Here is an 18,059-nt window from a genome sequence, read left to right as displayed (position 1 = left end):
CTTATAGGGGCGCCTTGGTGGCTTGGTCGGTTGAGCATCTGACTTCGGCTCGGGTCATGATCTTGCGGTCCGTGAGTTCAAGCCCCACGTCGGGCTCTGTGCTGACAGCTCGGAGCCTGGAGCCTGTTTCGGATTCTGTGTCTCCCTCTCTCTCTGCCCCTCCCCTGTTCATGCTCTGTCTCTCTCTGTCTCAAAAATAAATAAACGTTAAAAAAAAATTAAAAAAAATATATATCTTATAAATAAAATAATCTTTTGACTTGAAATTTAGGGTCCAGATTTTGTTTCCTTATTTTCTTCTTCATTTTCTTTCTCCATCTCTCTCTCCTTTTCTCCCTCTCCCTCCTTCCCTCTCTCCTTTCCTTCTTATTTGCTGAACTAGATGACTTGACCCTTTAAATGATGTATCAAGTCCAGTTCATTTTGGCCTATACTAAAGGCAGATATGAACCTTGTAATCAATAAGAATCATTAAAGTAATTAGTAAACAAGTTTACCATGTGTTAGGCTTTACTGCGTTATTTCATTTAGCCCTCAGATCTCGAGGAGGTAGCTCCTCCTCTTCCTCTTTTCCTTCTTCTTCCTTTTTCCTTTTAAATATTAGTCTGAATCCAGATTTCCTTATCTTCATCATGCAGTTTGACCTTCAGCCTGTAGATTTAGCAGTTGTTAAAAAGCAAAAATCAATCCAGTTCCTATTTTGTTCCCAAGCTGCTAACAATAAGGCCTGGGAAACCTTTTTCTGGCTGACAATTATTCCAAACCAGCTTTTCCCCTACGCTGGCTGGCAGAAGCAGGGAGGCAGCTGGGGCTCCCTTGATTGCCAGAGCAAGGAGGGCTCTGGGGCAAATGGAGCTCTTGGGTACATTTCCCTCCTGGGCTGGGCTGCTTTTCTGTTTCTCCTCTTATTGTCATTGAGTGCGTGTTTACTTTGGTCTTGATATGCTTCTCTTAACAAACTTGGAACTCCTTCCACAGCACAGAGGTAAACAAATCTTCCTTCCTTTCAAGACATTGAAAGCATGAGTGGGGGAGGGGCAGAGAGAGAAGGAGACAAAATCCCAAGCTGGTTCCATGCTGTGGGTGCAGAGCCTGACATGGGGCTTGGACTCCTGAAACCCTGAGATCATGAACTGAGCCGAAATCAAGAGTGGACGCTTAACCACCTGAGTCACCCAGGAGTCCCTCCACAGAGGTAATTTCAAAAGTATGTTTAGGTGGCCATGTCTGGGGTTTATTCTAGGGACAAAGGCTCTGATTTCTAAACATATGTTCTATACACAGCATTTAAAGTCATCATCTTGACAATGACCCTGTGGCCGAGGTGTATGAGCAGCTGAGCTCAAACTGTGCCGGATCCCACCTATGGCTCTTTATGAGGTACAAAAATAATTTTTTATGAATCACAGGGCAAGTCAGTGAATAATGTTTTGACACCATTCTTAGTATCTTTACTGTAACTATAATAACAAGTTTCACAGGGCAGTTCTTTATAACATGTTTTAATATCGGACTATGGCACAATGCTAAGACTTGCATCAGTAAAATTAACTCTACGAGGGGCAAAACACAGTGTGCAAATTTCAGATGGTTTGATTTAATTTGAGGATAAATTTTTAGTGTATTCAGTGCAGTGAAGAGGTCTTTCACAAATATTACTTCTTGAACAGCTGTGAATTCTAGGTTATGTGGGTAAGTAAAGATATTTTATGTTAGCCATTTCCTTTAAGGCAACGAGGAACCAGAGAAACTCACTGAGGGTCTATATCTAAATAGATAGTCATTCCCTTCTCTAAACATGTGTGAGGGGAGAATACTGGTTTGTATAAAGAGCTTCTACATGTTCTTTTAAAACAATTTGGGCTCAATTCCAGCACACGGAAGAATAGATAATTACAGAAATAAAAGAAAAACACAAACCCCAAAGTCGTTCATCCAGATTGATTAAAATTCAGCTGAAATCAGAAATTGGAAATATTTAGTAAGTAACAGGACCCTTGAAAACCCCAAAGTCGTTCATCCAGATTGATTAAAATTCAGCTGAAATCAGAAATTGGAAATATTTAGTAAGTAACAGGACCCTTGAAATAATGAAGAACTGTTGATATAGGTGCTCTGGGAACACACAATATTGAGTTGGCTTCTTAACATCTTGTTTTGAAAGATAAAGTATGTTAGAAAATATTTGCCTATCAGCACCATAAAATTTGGGTTAATTTAATTCCTATTTTGTTTCTTAGCATTGAGTTTCTATTTTCTCTTTAATAGAAGTAAATAATTTTCCTAAAGTATTGAGATTTTAATGGTTTCAAGGATTGCTGGCTTATAATTTTGAGGGTTTGAATACTTGAAATAAAAAATTATATTCATAGAATCCTCAATGAAGAAAACTGTTAAGTAGAAAACTTTATTTTCCATAGGAAGTTTTATTCATTAACTGTGAAGAGATTTCTATTGCACCAATGGTCACTTACCCCTTTTTTCACAGCAACAGAATTTTTAGCTGAGTATAGGGATACCTAGAATATAGCTATGTGACTAAATTATGGCCAATAGGATGTAAGCAGAAGTAATTTGTAAACTCGTGGAAATATTCTTAAAGGGCAAGAATATGCCCTACTTTTCTTCTTTTGTGGAGTCTGGAATGTGGATGGAATGGCAAGTTGTCTTGGACAATGCAGTGCAAAAATAGAAGGACCTGGGATTCTGACACCATAGAGAAGGTCATACCTGCCTAAGACCTTTTATATTCACACTTCATTTATATGAGACATAAATAAATAGCTATTTTATTATAGCTACTATTATTTTGGGATCATTTGAATGCTGAAAATCCTAACTGATAAACCAGCTTTGTGCTAACAGATCTGCTGACTCTGACCTCATTGATCAAGTTCTAACTCACTCCAACAGAATAAGACTTGTCAGATCATCTTATAATTAGGAACGTGGAGCACCTGGGTGGCTTAGTTGGTTGAGCATCCGACTTCGGCTCAGGTCATGATCTGGCAGTCTGTGGGTTCGAGCCCCATGTCGGGCTCTGTGTTGACAGCCTCAAGCCTGGAGCCTGCTTTGGATTCTGTTGTCTCCCTCTATCTCGGCCTTTCCCCCACTCATGCTCTGTCTTTCAAAAATAAACAAACATTAAAAAAATTTAAAAAAACTTAGAAATGTACCAAAATATATGTTTAGTATAAAGAGGCTATTTTATAAGTTGAATAAGAAATTATAGAAACATAATATAGAATCTCAATTTTCTGTGACAACTGCCAAGCCCCCAAAGGTATGTGCTTTAGACCCAGAGCTATCCAATAGAACTTTCTGCAATGATGGAAATATGCTATATCTGTGCTGACTGTGCTGCTTGATTTTGTAGCCACTTGCTACATGTAGCTATTGAGCACTTTAAACATGACTAGAATAACTGATAGGTTGGACTTTTAATTGTATATAATTTAAATTAATTTAGATTTAAATAGCCAGAGGCTTAGATCATGACCATAATGATTTTAGTTCTCAAAACTTTTAAAGCTTAATAGTGTACAGAGAATATCTCTCTTTGAGACTTTCAACTTTCTAGAGAAGTCTCCAATATAAATGGATTACAAAATATACACTGAGATGTCCTGACTTGACTTGCTTTATAAGATTGTTAGCCATAAGACCATTAAATATTAGAGAAGGGGTCATCTACCAAATATGATGTTTTTGATATAGTTGATATTGAGCTACATTGGAACAGTAATTAGAAGCAGGGCCAATGATGTACTGAGGTCTCTCCTGGATAATGACAGTAAAACCAAGTAATTAGCTGAAGGAAAATGCTTCCTTTTTTGTCTTCTCTGGTGGGAATGGCATGCGTGCAGCTTAGCCAAAAGTGGCAATATGCATAGTAGTTAAAGCACAGATGAAATTAGACCAAGATTCCGGTCTCAATTCAGCTAACTCACTGTGTGGTCTTGGGCAAGTTGCCTAATTATCATTTTTGGATCATCATCTGTACAATGAAGAAAGCTATGGAGCTGTGAGGCTGAAATGAGATGATACTCATTAAGAACTTGGTGCAGCACCAGGATCAGAGGAAACATGCTGAACCTTACAGAAGGATAGGTCACAATCTAGGTCTAGAACCAAAGGGTGGAAATGAAAAGGATGAACAAAGGAGAAATTCTCCAAAGGAGACAGACTTAGCCACCAATGGAAATGCATAGATCTTGCAAATGCTTTGGGGTACTTCCCTGTGGAGGCAGAAATAGAATTTATGAAAGTTAGAAGAGTATCACATAATTAACATATGTTCAAATAGACAAAACGTGACTCAATAAAGGCGATGTGTTAGGAAATAAATATGAGATCTACTTTTCCAACAAGTTGAATCAGAACCAGAAATTTCTGTCATATAGAGCCAGAAAATTAAAAGCGGTCTCATGATTTTGGCAAAGATAAAGGTGGATCAAGTTTACTTTGTTTATTTGTTTATTTATTTCCCTGAAAACCAGAAGATATTAAAGGTCAAAACCAATACGTATGGAGAATTGGACGTTCTCTAGTCCATGTCTCTTAGAGGCACACAATTAATTAGAAAATCAAATACACCCTGTATGCACTAATCCACATTTAGGGAAACTATCTCTTTTGGTTTGTATTGAGGTGGTGCTGTAGGATGAGAAGGCTCATGTTAGAAATGAACAAATTGACTATTCTCATTTTCTAATATTTTTGGTGCTGAAGTATTTGACTAGTCATTTGCTATTTTCTTAGGTATATTGGAGGAAAAAACAGAAGTGAGTTACGAGTAAATGAATTATGATCTTAATAAAAGTACACAAATCTAAGAAAATTATGTGGACCAAATAAAAATTTTACCAAATAATCGCTGATAACCTTTGTCAGATTGCTTTATCCAGTTTCAACCTAATATTTTATTATCATAATATTTTGTATATTCTTGCACTAAAGCCAATGATATCCCAGAGGACGTTATTACAAAATCATATGATTCTCATCCTAAAATAAAAATATGAGCAAAAAAAAAAAAGTCATCTGAAATTTTGGATTTTCTTATTTTTGTGATCTAATCTGGCTGCATTTCAGGGGAGGACTGTTGGTCATTCCAGGGATTATAGTCACTGGAAGATAGGAGTGAGTGTAGGGTAGGGTAGGATTTAAAGGGATAGTGATGAGAAACTGGTGTTACTTAGAATTGGCTAAAACCATAGCTACTCGTGTAGTATGCCATCCTGGATTTGAATGAAGGTGATCTGGTTTGAGGTATAGCTGTTTAACCTGTTCCTAGATATAGGGGAGTTTTCTGGCATTGTAGATCCAGCAGGGTTTTTGGTTATAAGCATCAGAAATTAACCCCAGCTAACTTAAATGAAAAATAAATTGGCAGGCAACTCACAGAATCAATAGAAGGTCTAAAAACTTGGGCTTAGGCTTGGAAAATAGACAGGAACCAAGAGAGACTTGGCTGCAGTAAACATGGCCAGAGTCTCACCACCTCTTAATGCCACCCTCACTGGACTCATGATGCTGGCACTGTCACCACGTACAACTTCTCAGCCATCCCTAGATCTTTGTGTCGCCAGCAAGAGTCAAAGTCTCTGATAAAAGCATCTGATTGGTAGAACCTGCACCCTTTAATTTGTCTTTCATGGCTGAGTTGAGTATATTCAGTTCTTTTAGTTTCACTTCAAGATATAGACAGTAGGGGATTATCTCCCAGAGGAAAGCTGTTCAGATAAAAAGAAATATATAAATATCCATGATACTTTCTGGACCATATATACCTTGGAGTTGGATTTACTGGTTCCTTGAATGAACAGGACTGCTCTTGGAGGAGGTGGAGTTGGACATGGTGGGTTTGGGATGGGGCCACCCAAAGGAGGAATACATATCTGTGACAACTATAAATGTTTTCAGAACTTACATAATCAAGATATATCTTAAACATGGCATAGGGGATGCTGGGGAGATGATGTCTGAGAAAGCCCACCTTACTGCTGATAACTCCAAGCTAAAACTTCTCCTGGGTTAACTGGGAGCTAGGGCTTGGAGGCCAAGCTTCCATTCCCCCTACCACTCTAAAGCCAGATAAAGCCCAGAGAAAGCCTGGGGACAGTTTGAAAGCTACAGTTCCTGGGGAGGGCTTGGCCCACGGACACCCCCAAGCACTCAGGGAGAAGGTTGACATTAGCCAGCATGAGTGTGCCTGTCTTTTTGTTCCCCAGGAAGACAAAGAAGGCTGTTTTTCTCCCACAGAGAAGGTAGGCATCCTCTCAATTTCTCAGAAAGGGATTGAAAACCTTTTCATCAATGCAATGGACCACACAGTCAGAGACCCCTCTGCTTTCACCACTCTCAAGATTCTAGTGCTACAGTATCCTCAAGGACAAAGGAAAATAACACTATATCTCAAGGGCCAGCAGCCATAGAGAAGAGTAAATAAAAGAATCACAGCAGACTTAAACAAAATCTGAGGAATTTGCTAAAGGAAAGACTTTAAGCAAACAATAAATAAACTAAAGACTTCAAGAAAGGAAAATATATTCAGGGGAGAGACTCCTGGGTGGCTCAGTAGGTTAAGCAATGGACTCTTGATTTTGGCTCAGGTCATGATCTCTTGGCGCATGGGATGGAGTCCCGCGCTGGGCTCTGTGCTGACAGCATGGAGCCTGCTTGGGATTCTCTCTCTCCCTCTCTCTCTGTCCCTCCCCTGCATGCATGCTCTTTCTCTTGAAATAAATAAATAGACTCTAAAAAAACTAAAAAAAAAAAAAGATGTTCAGGGGAGAAAATAGTGGTAAGGTAGGAATCTTGCTATATATATATATATATATATATATATATATATATATATATATATATATACACACACACACATATGTAGTTCAATAAAAGTGGATAATCATAAAGTATCTGAATGTGTACAACCTAAGAGGAAACTAATATGGAGGAAGGTTGAAATTAATGAAACAGAAATTTTAAAATGACACAGAGACTAAATAATTCTGAAAATTGGTTCTTTGTAAAAGTTGGTAAAATAGATAAGTTCATGAAGATTTGATTAAGGAAAAAAGAGAGCAAAAATATGTGAAATTGGAAATGAGACAGGAAGCATAACCACAGAAATGTACGAGATTGAAAGAATTGCAAGATAATGCCAAATAACTCAAGTGCAACAAATTTGGAAACTTAGAAGAAATAATTTTCTAGAAAAATAGAATTACCCAAATTAATTCAAAATTAATTGGGAAACTTGATTAGACTAATTACTATAGAGTTATGATACAAATCAACTGTGCTTGCTAAAACTATAAATTCCTACAACTGATTGTATCCCAGATCTGATGAACCAGAATCTCAAGTCTATTATTAGGTCAGGGCCCAATAATTTCTGTATTTATCAAGAGCCTGCACTGATTTCTATTATCAGTGAACTTAGGAAATGCTGCCACAGAAGATTTAGGCTAGGTAATTGTAGGCCTACAATTTACAAAAAGGCTTTAGGATGGGATGTTTTTATAGCTGAGTTCTATTTAGCCTTTAAATAACAGGTATTTTCAGGGCACCTGAGTAGCTTAGTCCATTAAGCATCTGACTTCAGCTCAGGTCATGATCTCACGGTTCATGGGTTTGAGCCCTGCATCAGGCTCTGTGCTGACAGCTCAGAGCCTGGAACCTGATTCAGATTCTATGTCCCCCTCTCTCTCTGCCCCTCCCCTGCTCATGCTCTAACTCTGTCTCCCAAAAATAAGTAAATGTTAAAAATTAAAAAAATAAATAAATAACAGGCATTTTCAGTATTATATAACTATTCCAGACCATAGAAAATGATGGAAAAATTCTTATGATGTCAACATAATGTTAATACCAAAACTTGATATAGTACAAGCAATGTAATAAAATAGCACATAGAACCCAGCAGTGTATCACAATAATAACACACTATCACCATATAAAATTTATTTTATGAGTACGAGGGTGATTATTTCAATAATAAATTGAAAGAGAAAAAAATATGATATCAATAAGTGCTGAAAAGACATTTGATAACATTGGTTCCTAATAAAAACTACAAGCAAAATAGGAATAAAATGAGATTATTTAAATATAACAATTTCTGTTTTCTAAGAATTAATAGCAACTATAATTACAAGTAGCAAACAATGCTAAAATCCTACTATAAATCTGATAATTTATGAATATTTACATATATGTATATACACAAATTTGCTTGTATATGGCTGTATGTATGTGAAAAATACAGAGGGGTGAGCCTTAATGTTAACATGAGCTGTAAAGTTGGAAATTGAGTCAGGGTGAGTGGAGAGGGGATGGGATGAGGGACAGAAGCAAGTTAAAAAAAAAAGCAAAAGCAAACAAAAAAACTTTCCTAAAATGGTCCAATGTGTAAAATGTAATGCTATTTATGTAAAAATAAATGTGTGTGTATTTACCTATAAACAAATATTCAAGCAAATGAATATTTTTAAGCAAATCCCAAATGCCATATGATTTCATCTGGAAGTATTTCAGTAAGAATTTCCAACATGTATCTTTGTGTATGCTGTGCCAATATCATGAACCAGGAAAAAGGAAAACGTGGAAGGATGCACACTGGGTTGCTAGTCTTGGCACCTCAGGGGGTGGAAGTGGAGAGATAGGGGCAGGAGGGATATAATTAGCTTTGTTTTCATATGCTTTGGAACGGTGTTGTTTCACTTGTTGCATTAAACATGGAAAAAACATGGAAAAACATGGAAAACTTTGATTCTTAGTTGGCTTTAGAATCAAAAAGACTTTAGTGAAACCTGCCATCTTTTCTCTCATACTCAAGGTAGGAAGCTTGAACAGTTGTGAATATGAAGTAGTTGAGTAGAAAAATATTAGTGAGGAAACCAATGGATTTTTACCAAATGGTTTTTACCAAACCTGTTAAAGTTAAGATAATATTCAATGGTCAGAGAAAGACCACAAAGCTGTCAGGGAAAGAGCTTATGAATTTTAGGATGAAGAATCATATCTAAGAATAGTTTACATATATTTATTTATATGTATAGAAATGTAATCATGTAATCATATATGTATATGTCTTTCTATACATATATGTATAGAAATAATCATGTAATCATGAGTCATGTAATACATGAGTATGATATATACATATAGTAAGACTACACCTAAGGAAATAAACCTAAATCTAAATTTTGAAATTTTTTTGCATTAAATACTTTCAAGCCTCAATTTTGCATTAAATGCTTTCAATTTTTTATTAAAATGCTTAAATTCTCCAGTTGATGGACATATAGACTATTTTCCAAATGACACTGTAAGTAGTTATCTTTTTTTATGTTGTTATTCAAAATGATGCTTAAGAAGAGTATGTAATAGCTAAAACCTTTTAAAGTTAAGTAAGAGAAACAAAAAAAGCCTAGGCAGGAAGGAAATCTAGCACACTACTGCTAACAATGCTTGTCTTTCAAAAATGATACCATATATATTCATAAAAAGTTATTCTATTTTGTTTTGTCAGACTTTCTGTAATTAGCATGTATTTTTATAATGAAAAAAGAAATCAAGAAACTTAACACCTTTTCTAATTCAAGTGCAAAAGTATTTTGACACAAAATATTTGTAAGCATATTGTGGAGGTTGTTAGAGTCATTCTTTCACCCTTTGTGGCATTACACAGTTGGTGAAACATTACAGAAAGGCAGAAATACATACGTTTTTAGTAAGGGGCAAAAAACAACTATAAGAAATTGCAGACAGGAAAATATGACAATACTGTGATATTAGTATTTTGGATCCACTATCAGGAAAATACCAGCCTGGCAGGAAGTATTAAAGAGAAGCAAAAAAAAAAAAAAAAAAAAAAAGATATTATTTGTGACCCAGTATGACAAAAATAGAAGCATTACTGGACCAGCTCTAGAGCATCCCAATTCCCCTTTCATTTAATTAGTTAATTTCACTTATTCATTGTCATTTATTCATTCATACAAAAATATTCATTCAAATATCATATACTAAGACAAGTTAACCTCTCGGAATGGCGGTTTTCTCATGTGTAAAATAGGGATCTTATGGATTACTGCCTACAGTGTATCTCTGAAGGCTAGGGATAATGAACGTGAAGGTCCTGGCATATAACTGGTACTAAAATAATAGAATCTGTTGTTGTCATTATCATTCTTATTAGGTGCCTAGCTTAGTGCTAACTACTCCTGACAGAAGGTTTCACAACCATTTTACTAAGAAGGCATCAGAGTGTATTAGATACTATTTGTAATTAACAGTGTACAGAACTGTGTATTATATCCCACAAAGTAGATTCAGTATTTGTCTACAGTTTTTGCAGTAATATTTATTGTCTGTGTCAAATCCTCAATTGAAAGATGCCTTTAGTCCCTGTATCAGGGCCGCGTGACTGCCACTAGACAGGCCCAGTGGTAGATGAAAACTTTTTTCTGGCAGAGGAATCACCTCCCACCCACACTAGAAGTGATGTTGTGGACCTCTCCAATCCCTCCAGATTCTGTTGTTGGTTTCTCGCTAGGAACTGCTAGGGGCAGTTGTTCTATGAGCACCTGGTAATAGCAAACATGTGTCCCAGTGGCTAATGCATCCCATGGCCATTTGGAATAGTAACAAGAGCCTCCAGATGGAAGGATACTGCAAATGAGATTGTATATAGTTAAAAGGACATTTGGAGGTCTGGGAATACACATGTATTTTATGTAATTCCAAATCCAATTTAGACGGACACTATGACCTTCAGGCACCTAATAAGAGAAGGCAACTCAGATGTATGTTCCCATCAGGTGCTAACTGTTAATAGCTGGAGTAGTGGTTACAGTGAGTGCCCAGCATGGTCAGCTGTCAATCATAGGGACTATCATTTCTGTTGTTGCTAGCATAATAATCATCATTATCAAGCCCTGTGGTGATTGAGAGCTCTACCAAGAAAGAACTTGCCCAGACCTCATTCTGTTTAACTTCATGATATACTTAGCGTAAGGGAGGCTGCTTTTCTGGTTATAAAATCTGGTCTAGGTAGTAAAGGATTGTAATATATGGAGACATCTGCTTTTTACCCCAAAATTCAAATGTTGGCAGTTCTTTTTCTGTCCTAGAAATCATAATGCTTTGTTTAAAAATTTTTTATGTTTATTTATTATTTTTGAGAGGCAGAGCATGAGTGGGGGAGAAACGGAGAGAGAGAGAGAGAGAGAGAGAGAGAGGGAGAGAGAGAGACAGAAGCAAGCTCCAGACTCTAAGCTGTCAGCACAGAGCCCAAAGCGGGGCTTGAACCCAAGAACCACAAGAGCATGGCCTGAGTTGAAGTCGGTTAGCTGACTGAGCCACCCAGGTGCCCCGAAATCATAATGCTTTAGAACAGCTTTTCTTAATGCTCATCCGTCTCTTACTCTCGGATACACATGAGTGCTACATACCCCTGGTGAATGTATTCAGATTTGATTAAAACCCAGAAAACTGGTGAAGTAAAGCACTACAGTAATTTATAAGTGCCACAACTATACATAGTTCACCAGAACAGACAGCTGTTTTAGTTTGGGTCCTCTCTGAAGCAGAGGCCGAGACAAGGATCAGGGTGTGAGTTATTTGGGAGAGAGTTCTTTGAAACAAGAGTGAAGGAATGGAAAGAGTGAGGCAGGGAGGGAGGAAAAGCTAACATAAGTGTGTATTATTGAGGTTGTTGCTTTAAGCAATGGGGTCTAGATTCTCTCAGAACTTTGGAAAAGCATACAGAAGCCTCTCAGAAGCATCCGTCTGAAGGACTGTGTCCAGTCACCCATAGTGGAGAATTTCCTGGGAGCTTAACTGCCCTGAAATTCTGGGGTTATATCTGCACCTAGCTGGGGTGGGATTCAGAGATGACTATGGGGTAAAACAAAAACAGAAACAAACAAATCAGGGGTGTAAAGACCTCCAAAAATCTGCTCTTCTTTATGAGCAATAAAAACTGTCAAAATCAACCTTTTTTAGAACTCTGGAAATTAACTAAAGGTTTGCAATAATCCAAGGAGTATTTACTCAGGAAAAATAGCTGAATCTCAGTTAGAACAGTAAGTCTTGTAGCATTTCAAGGCTGACCACAAAACTTAAGAGGAAAAACTGGTGAATTGGGAGGTTCTGAAAAGCTCTGATATATTCCAACAAATCTGGAAGGCCACATGCTTGTACAGGACCATGCACATACTCAAGAAAGGCCTGGAAGGCGTTGCTATCCCACACAAGCAAATAAAAGGGAAAATGAATGAATGGAAGTGGTGCAATTTATAATGATCACCTTGAATTGCCTACAGTTAATTTTCAAACACGATTCTAAATTTTGTATTCTAAATACACTGCTAAGCTTAGCTTTTAAAATTCATTAATGATTTTTTTTTTTCTTTATAACACATCTTACCACAGAAAGCAACCTAGATGGTGGGAACATGGTAGAGAGCCACCATTTACGTGATCATCTATCGCAGTGGATCCCAAGTTTTAGTAGCATAGGAGTTACTTCAGCTATTTAAACTGTTGATTTTGGATTTCTCCTGTTCTCTAGACTCCCCCTGCTCTCTTCGTCCCCCACTAAGGAGTGTGACTCAGTAGGGGGGAGGGTCCTGAGTGTCTGTATTGCCAAAAAGCATCCCAGGTGATTCTGATGCAGGCAGTCTGTGGATTCCAGTTGAAGAAACAATGGTCTTGTCTAACTCATGAGTTTTATAGATGAGATAAATGAGACACAGAAAGGGGAAATGACTTCCAGGTCACACCGTGGAGGTAGAGGAATAGAGTGACAGTCTAATTTCAAGTCTCGTTACCTGTGGTTTTGTGTGTTTTCCAAGATATTACAGTTCTTATATATTTGGGTTAGGATAGCCCTGCGGTCACTGGTCAGATGTGCCAAGCGAGGCAGTGGACCATGTATGAGGGAGTATTAAACCTGCCACATACCAGCCCATGGCTTGGGCAAACTGAATTTGTGCTACAATTTTTTAAAAATGTTTTATTTAATTTTGAGAGAGAGAGAGAGAGCGAGTGAGTGCGAGTGAGTGGGGGAGGGACAGAGAGAGAGGGGGACAGAGGCTCTGAATCGGGCTCTGTGCCAACAGCAGCAAGCCCAATTTGGGGTTTGAACTCACAGACTTCGAGATTGTGACCTGAGCCGAAGTCTGACGCTCAACCGAGTGAGCCACCCAGGCGTCCCTGAATTTGTGCTACTATTGCACATTAAAAGCATCTTATGCAGAGCATCAGAATGTGAGCAATGCCACTATGGCCACCATGAGAGGACCAGTGAATGCAATGATGTATTTGAAAGTACTGGGAGATTTCAGAGTGTGGTGACCCAAGGACCCGTTAATACTAATTGCTTCTTAGACTAGAGCTACACAGTGCTAAGCATTCACATATTCTCAGACATGTGGATCACTGATTTAAGTGTTCAGTTTCCTGCTGGCATCTGACATCATGAAACCACAACTGTAGAGAATTCCAATTCACAGTTATAAATAAACTTGGCTGCAAAGATCAGAGACAACAGAAGCTATGAGACAGAGTGTTATGCACACTTTTCTAGGATAAAAGATCAGTCTTGAAACTATATTATTGTAATTTGATATCACTGGGCTGGTGTCAGTTGGGGAACAAGGAACAAAGGAAAGCCTCCCATGCAAAGGCATGGTACCATAGGAAAATATGGTGCACTGGGGAGCTGGGAGTGATAGGGAATTTGGAGTGGCTAGGTGAAGGAGAGAGAAAGAGAGAGAGAGAGAGAGAGGTGAGACTGGTGGGTGGATAGGGAGGGGCATGAACACTGATCATTGAGGTCAGAGTAAGAGGCAGGATCCAGATCACTAAAGGCCTCAGATGATATTTTAAGGAGGTTGGACATCATCTTATTGACAACAGGGATCCACAGGAGGATTTCAAGTGACAGACTGCAGTTTAGAAAGATGTATGGTTGGTGTATGGAGGGAAGCTCGAGAGGGGGTTCAGGAATAAAGACTGATTAGAAATGGTAAGAACCTGAGCTAGGTTAGTGGTTAGCAGCTCTTCCCATGCTTGAAGATGACCAACTTCAGTTTCTGTTACTGAGTCAGTCTTCAGGAGGCCCAATCCTGCGAATTTTTTGCCTATTGCCTTTATCCTTCTTTCTTTTTTTAATGTTTATTTACTTATTTATTTATTTTGAGAGAGAGCGAGTGTGAGAGAGGGAGGGAAAGAGAGAGAATCCCAGTCTCTGCACTGTCAGTGCCTGATGGGAGGCTCGAATTCACAAACCATGAGATCATGACCTGAGTTGAAATCAAGAGTCAGATGCTTAACCAACTGAGCCACTCAGGTGCTCCACTACCTTTTTATTTCTTAGGAGACATTCCAATAATCTGATTCGAGGACCAAATTTCAGAGATACAAGCTTGAATGATGGGAATAACTGTAACAAGAAAAAGTCGTTAAAGAGAGGGGAGGAGGAGATCAGAAAAGGAGAAGGAGAGAGGAAGAATGGAAAGATACATGAACATGTAAAACTTAGAAGAAGACTCATCACGAAGCTGCAAAATTATCTTACAAGGATTGCTTTAAGAAAAACACCCAGAATTTCAAAGTGGATATCTTCTGTAGTGATTAAATTTATTTCTAAATGCATTTTTAAAGAGCTTATTAAAATTAATGAATTATCTCATAGTGATCTCATGCATATAGATCATGCCAAAGAGGTAAAAGTTTATTGAGTTGCACAAAGGAAGCTGATCAGTGTCTTGCGGTTTGACAATATGCATTCTGAGTAGGAGCCAGAACCTAACTTCACATCTCAGAGGAGCTAAAATTTTCTGAGAAGGGGATGAAAAATGTGCACTCACTGGGGTTGGTGGAGGAGGCTAGGGCTGGAAGCCAGGTTACCAAATCACTGTCTGGAGCAAGTGGGCAGATGTAAAAAGTGGGAGGAATGTTCAGACCACACCGTTTCCTAGTGAAAATGCTAATGCAAACTTGTAACCATAGCAACACAATAGACCTATTAAAACAAAAAAAAAAAACACCTCAGTGTCAATTGCACTTAATGGTCACGTAAAAAACAATCTTCCTCTTTTTACTTTTTACTGACAAGTAAAATTTTGTATTCAGTTTTGTTTCCTTTCCATCCATCGGATTGACAATACTTTGTTAGAAGATTGCAATTTCTTGATAATCCTTTCTCGCACAGAGGCAAAAGTTTTACAAATATAATCTGCCTGGTAATTTTGGATTGAATGTCAGACATTGTGAATATTACCTTGTTGGGTGCTGGTTATTTTTATATTCCTATAAATATTCTTGATGCTTGCTCTGAGCTCAATTACTTGCATTCCTTTGAGGCTTGCTTTTAAGCCTTGTTAGATGGGACCAGAGCAGCTTCTAGTCAAGGGCTGATTTTCCCCTAACTACTGATTCTTCCACCCAATGGGCTGTGAAATAGGAAACTTTCCACCCAGGTTGGTGGAAGCAGGAACTATTTCCAGTCTTAGGTAAGCAACCAGTATTTTTTTCCCCTACTAATTCTTTCCCTGGCCTCAGGTAGTTTCCTTACATGTTTATACTGATCACTTTCTACCTGAACATTCCAGGGAGACTCTCTCAGATCTCTAAAGCTCTCTCTGTGGAGCTCTCACCTGTGAAACTCTAGCTGCCTTGGCATCCCTGAGTTCTAGCTCCAACTCCACAACTTGGGGAGCCCTCCTCCCTGCACTGCCTCTTGGAAACTCTTTCTAGGCAATAAGCTGGGATGATCACAGAGCTCTTCTTGTTTCCTTCCCTTCCTCAGGGATCACTATCCTGTGCTGCCTGGTGTCCAATATCTGAAAACTGTAGACTCATATATTTTGCCTATTTATTTTTATTTTTTATTTTTTTCCAAAAGGGAGCATTAGTTAGGTTCTTGTTACTCTACTTTGCCTGCAGTAAAATTCTCCAATTTTATGGCTTCTGAATGTGTTTGATGAATGATATATTTGGAGAACAGAATAAATTACATCTTGAATGATGAATTAAAGCTTCTTAATGGTTTAGGATAGCTTAATAAAATTTACAACATTTTCAAGTGTCAAAACATAATTCTCATGATTTTATATTTGTAATTTCCATATAAATACTTAGTGAGCAAGTATCAAAGTTTGATTTCTCATTAATGAAGTAACCAGAAAGATGATAAAGCCAGTTAGGAAATTGAAACACAGAGAAAGTAAGTGATGTAGGGGCGCCTGGGTGGCTCAGTTGGTTAAGCGTCCGACTTCGGCTCAGGTCACGATCTCACAGTCTGTGAGTTCGAGCCCCGCGTCGGGCTCTGTGCTGACAGCTCAGAGCCTGGAGCCTGCTTCAGATTCTGTGTCTCCCTCTCTCTCTGCCCCTTCCCCGTTCATGCTCTGTCTCTCTCTGTCTCAAAAATAAATAAAAACATTAAAAAAAAAAAAGAAAAAAGAAAGTAAGTGATGTATTAGAAGGGAAAGAGAAAGAGAGAGCAAGAGAAATCAAGAGAGAATATAAATAGAAAATTATGTTGGAATAGGATTGATAAATTAGATACAAAACTGGTTCATGTCCCATAGGTAAATAAAATCATAACCTTTGGGATTATCTTCTCAGATGAATAGAAATAATTTTTATTTCTATTATACAAAAACTCATTTATATAGTATTCATTTTCACAAATTAACATCTAACCTTTACAGACTTAACATGTCTTTAAAATGTCTCATGTCTTAAAAGGTGATCCTTGGGTGGGCTTCAGTCCATGTTTTAGGGAGGCATTGAATGGACACAGTCATCTTTTGTGATTCATTTCCAACATAAATATTACCTATAAGTCAATGAGATCTGCCATTACCTAGCTGGTCACTCAGGGTCTATGTTTGCTCATTAAAAAAAAAAAATAAACTACAGTAGTGTTTTAAAACTGCAGTTGCATGTTAGAATCACTTGGGAGAGCTTTTAAAAATTACCAAGACCAGTAATATTCCAATATATGTATATTACATATGTGTGTATATGTATACTACATTTTCTTTATCCATTCATCTATGGATGGACCTAGAGGGTATAATGAATGCTAAGTGAAATAAGTCAATCAGAGAAAAAAAAACATCATGTGATTTCATTCATATGTAGAATTTAAGAAAAAAAACCCCAAATGAATAAAGAAAAAAAAAAAAAGACTCTTAAATACAGATCGCAAATAGGTGGTCGCCAGAGAGTAGGTAAGCAGGGGGATGGGTGAAAAAATAAAAGGGATTAAGAGTCCACTTATCTTGAAGAGCACCAAATAATGTATAGAATTGTTGAATCATTATATTTTATACCTTAAACTAATATAACACTATATGTTAATTATACTTCAATAAGAAGAAACACAAAACACCACCAAAGCCAGGGTCTCTTACTAGACCAATTAAATTAGACTCTGAGGGTGAGGTCAGAGCGTTGTTAATTGTTTAAAAGTCCTCTGGTTATTCTAGCGTGCAGCCAGGGTTGAAAACTACTGGTTTAGACTGCGTTTCTCAGACTTCTTTCCATAATAATGCTCTGTAATTCTATGGCTTGAAATATAGGCAACCTGCTTTTACGCTGAAGAAAGTAGACATAAATATAAACTCTGGTAGCTTTCTTGCACTACCAGCGACGTGGAAATGATTTAGGGCTGCAGTATTCATTCCATGGTGTGGAAGCAATGGGAAAGGCCAGGGGTGGGATAGCTGAATGACCGGTCTTTGTGTTCCAATTAGATATAGTCAGCTGGAAAGAGATAGGAATGTCTACAGACAATTTCTTTAAAGAAAAGAAAAGAAAAGAAAAGAAAAGAAAAATCAAAATTCATTATGTGTCCCTGCTTCTCTACTGTTGCGCTCATCCATATTCCCAGAACAGGTATTCTTTTACAAAGTTATTATGGGAGATTGCATTTCTGATCTAAGACTGTGTATCAATAAATTAAGGCTGTGACCAATACTATCCATAAAAAGAAAATAATGGAACAAGTATAAGCCTTTAACATGATTTCAAAT

The 18,059-nt window shown here is 37.7% G+C and overlaps 1 long non-coding RNA gene across 2 annotated transcripts in view; it reads left to right on the top strand.

Annotated features, from left to right (window-relative positions):
• Window positions 1-659: 659 nt before the first annotated feature.
• Window positions 660-18,059, top strand: part of LOC144617130 (uncharacterized) — a 29,718-nt gene continuing 12,318 nt past the window's right edge. For both annotated transcript variants that reach the window (XR_013557200.2, XR_013557201.2), the window contains exons 1-2: window positions 660-1,195; window positions 1,285-1,380. This is a non-coding gene — a long non-coding RNA (uncharacterized LOC144617130). The remainder of the gene's footprint in view (window positions 1,196-1,284; window positions 1,381-18,059) is intronic.

The sequence above is a fragment of the Panthera onca genome, chromosome C1 (assembly GCF_046562875.1).
Source record: "Panthera onca isolate mPanOnc1 chromosome C1, mPanOnc1 haplotype 2, whole genome shotgun sequence".
Lineage (NCBI taxonomy): Eukaryota > Metazoa > Chordata > Mammalia > Carnivora > Felidae > Panthera > Panthera onca.
The sequence above is the reverse complement of the archived record's forward strand: the minus strand, read 5'-3'. Positions and strand labels throughout refer to the sequence as shown.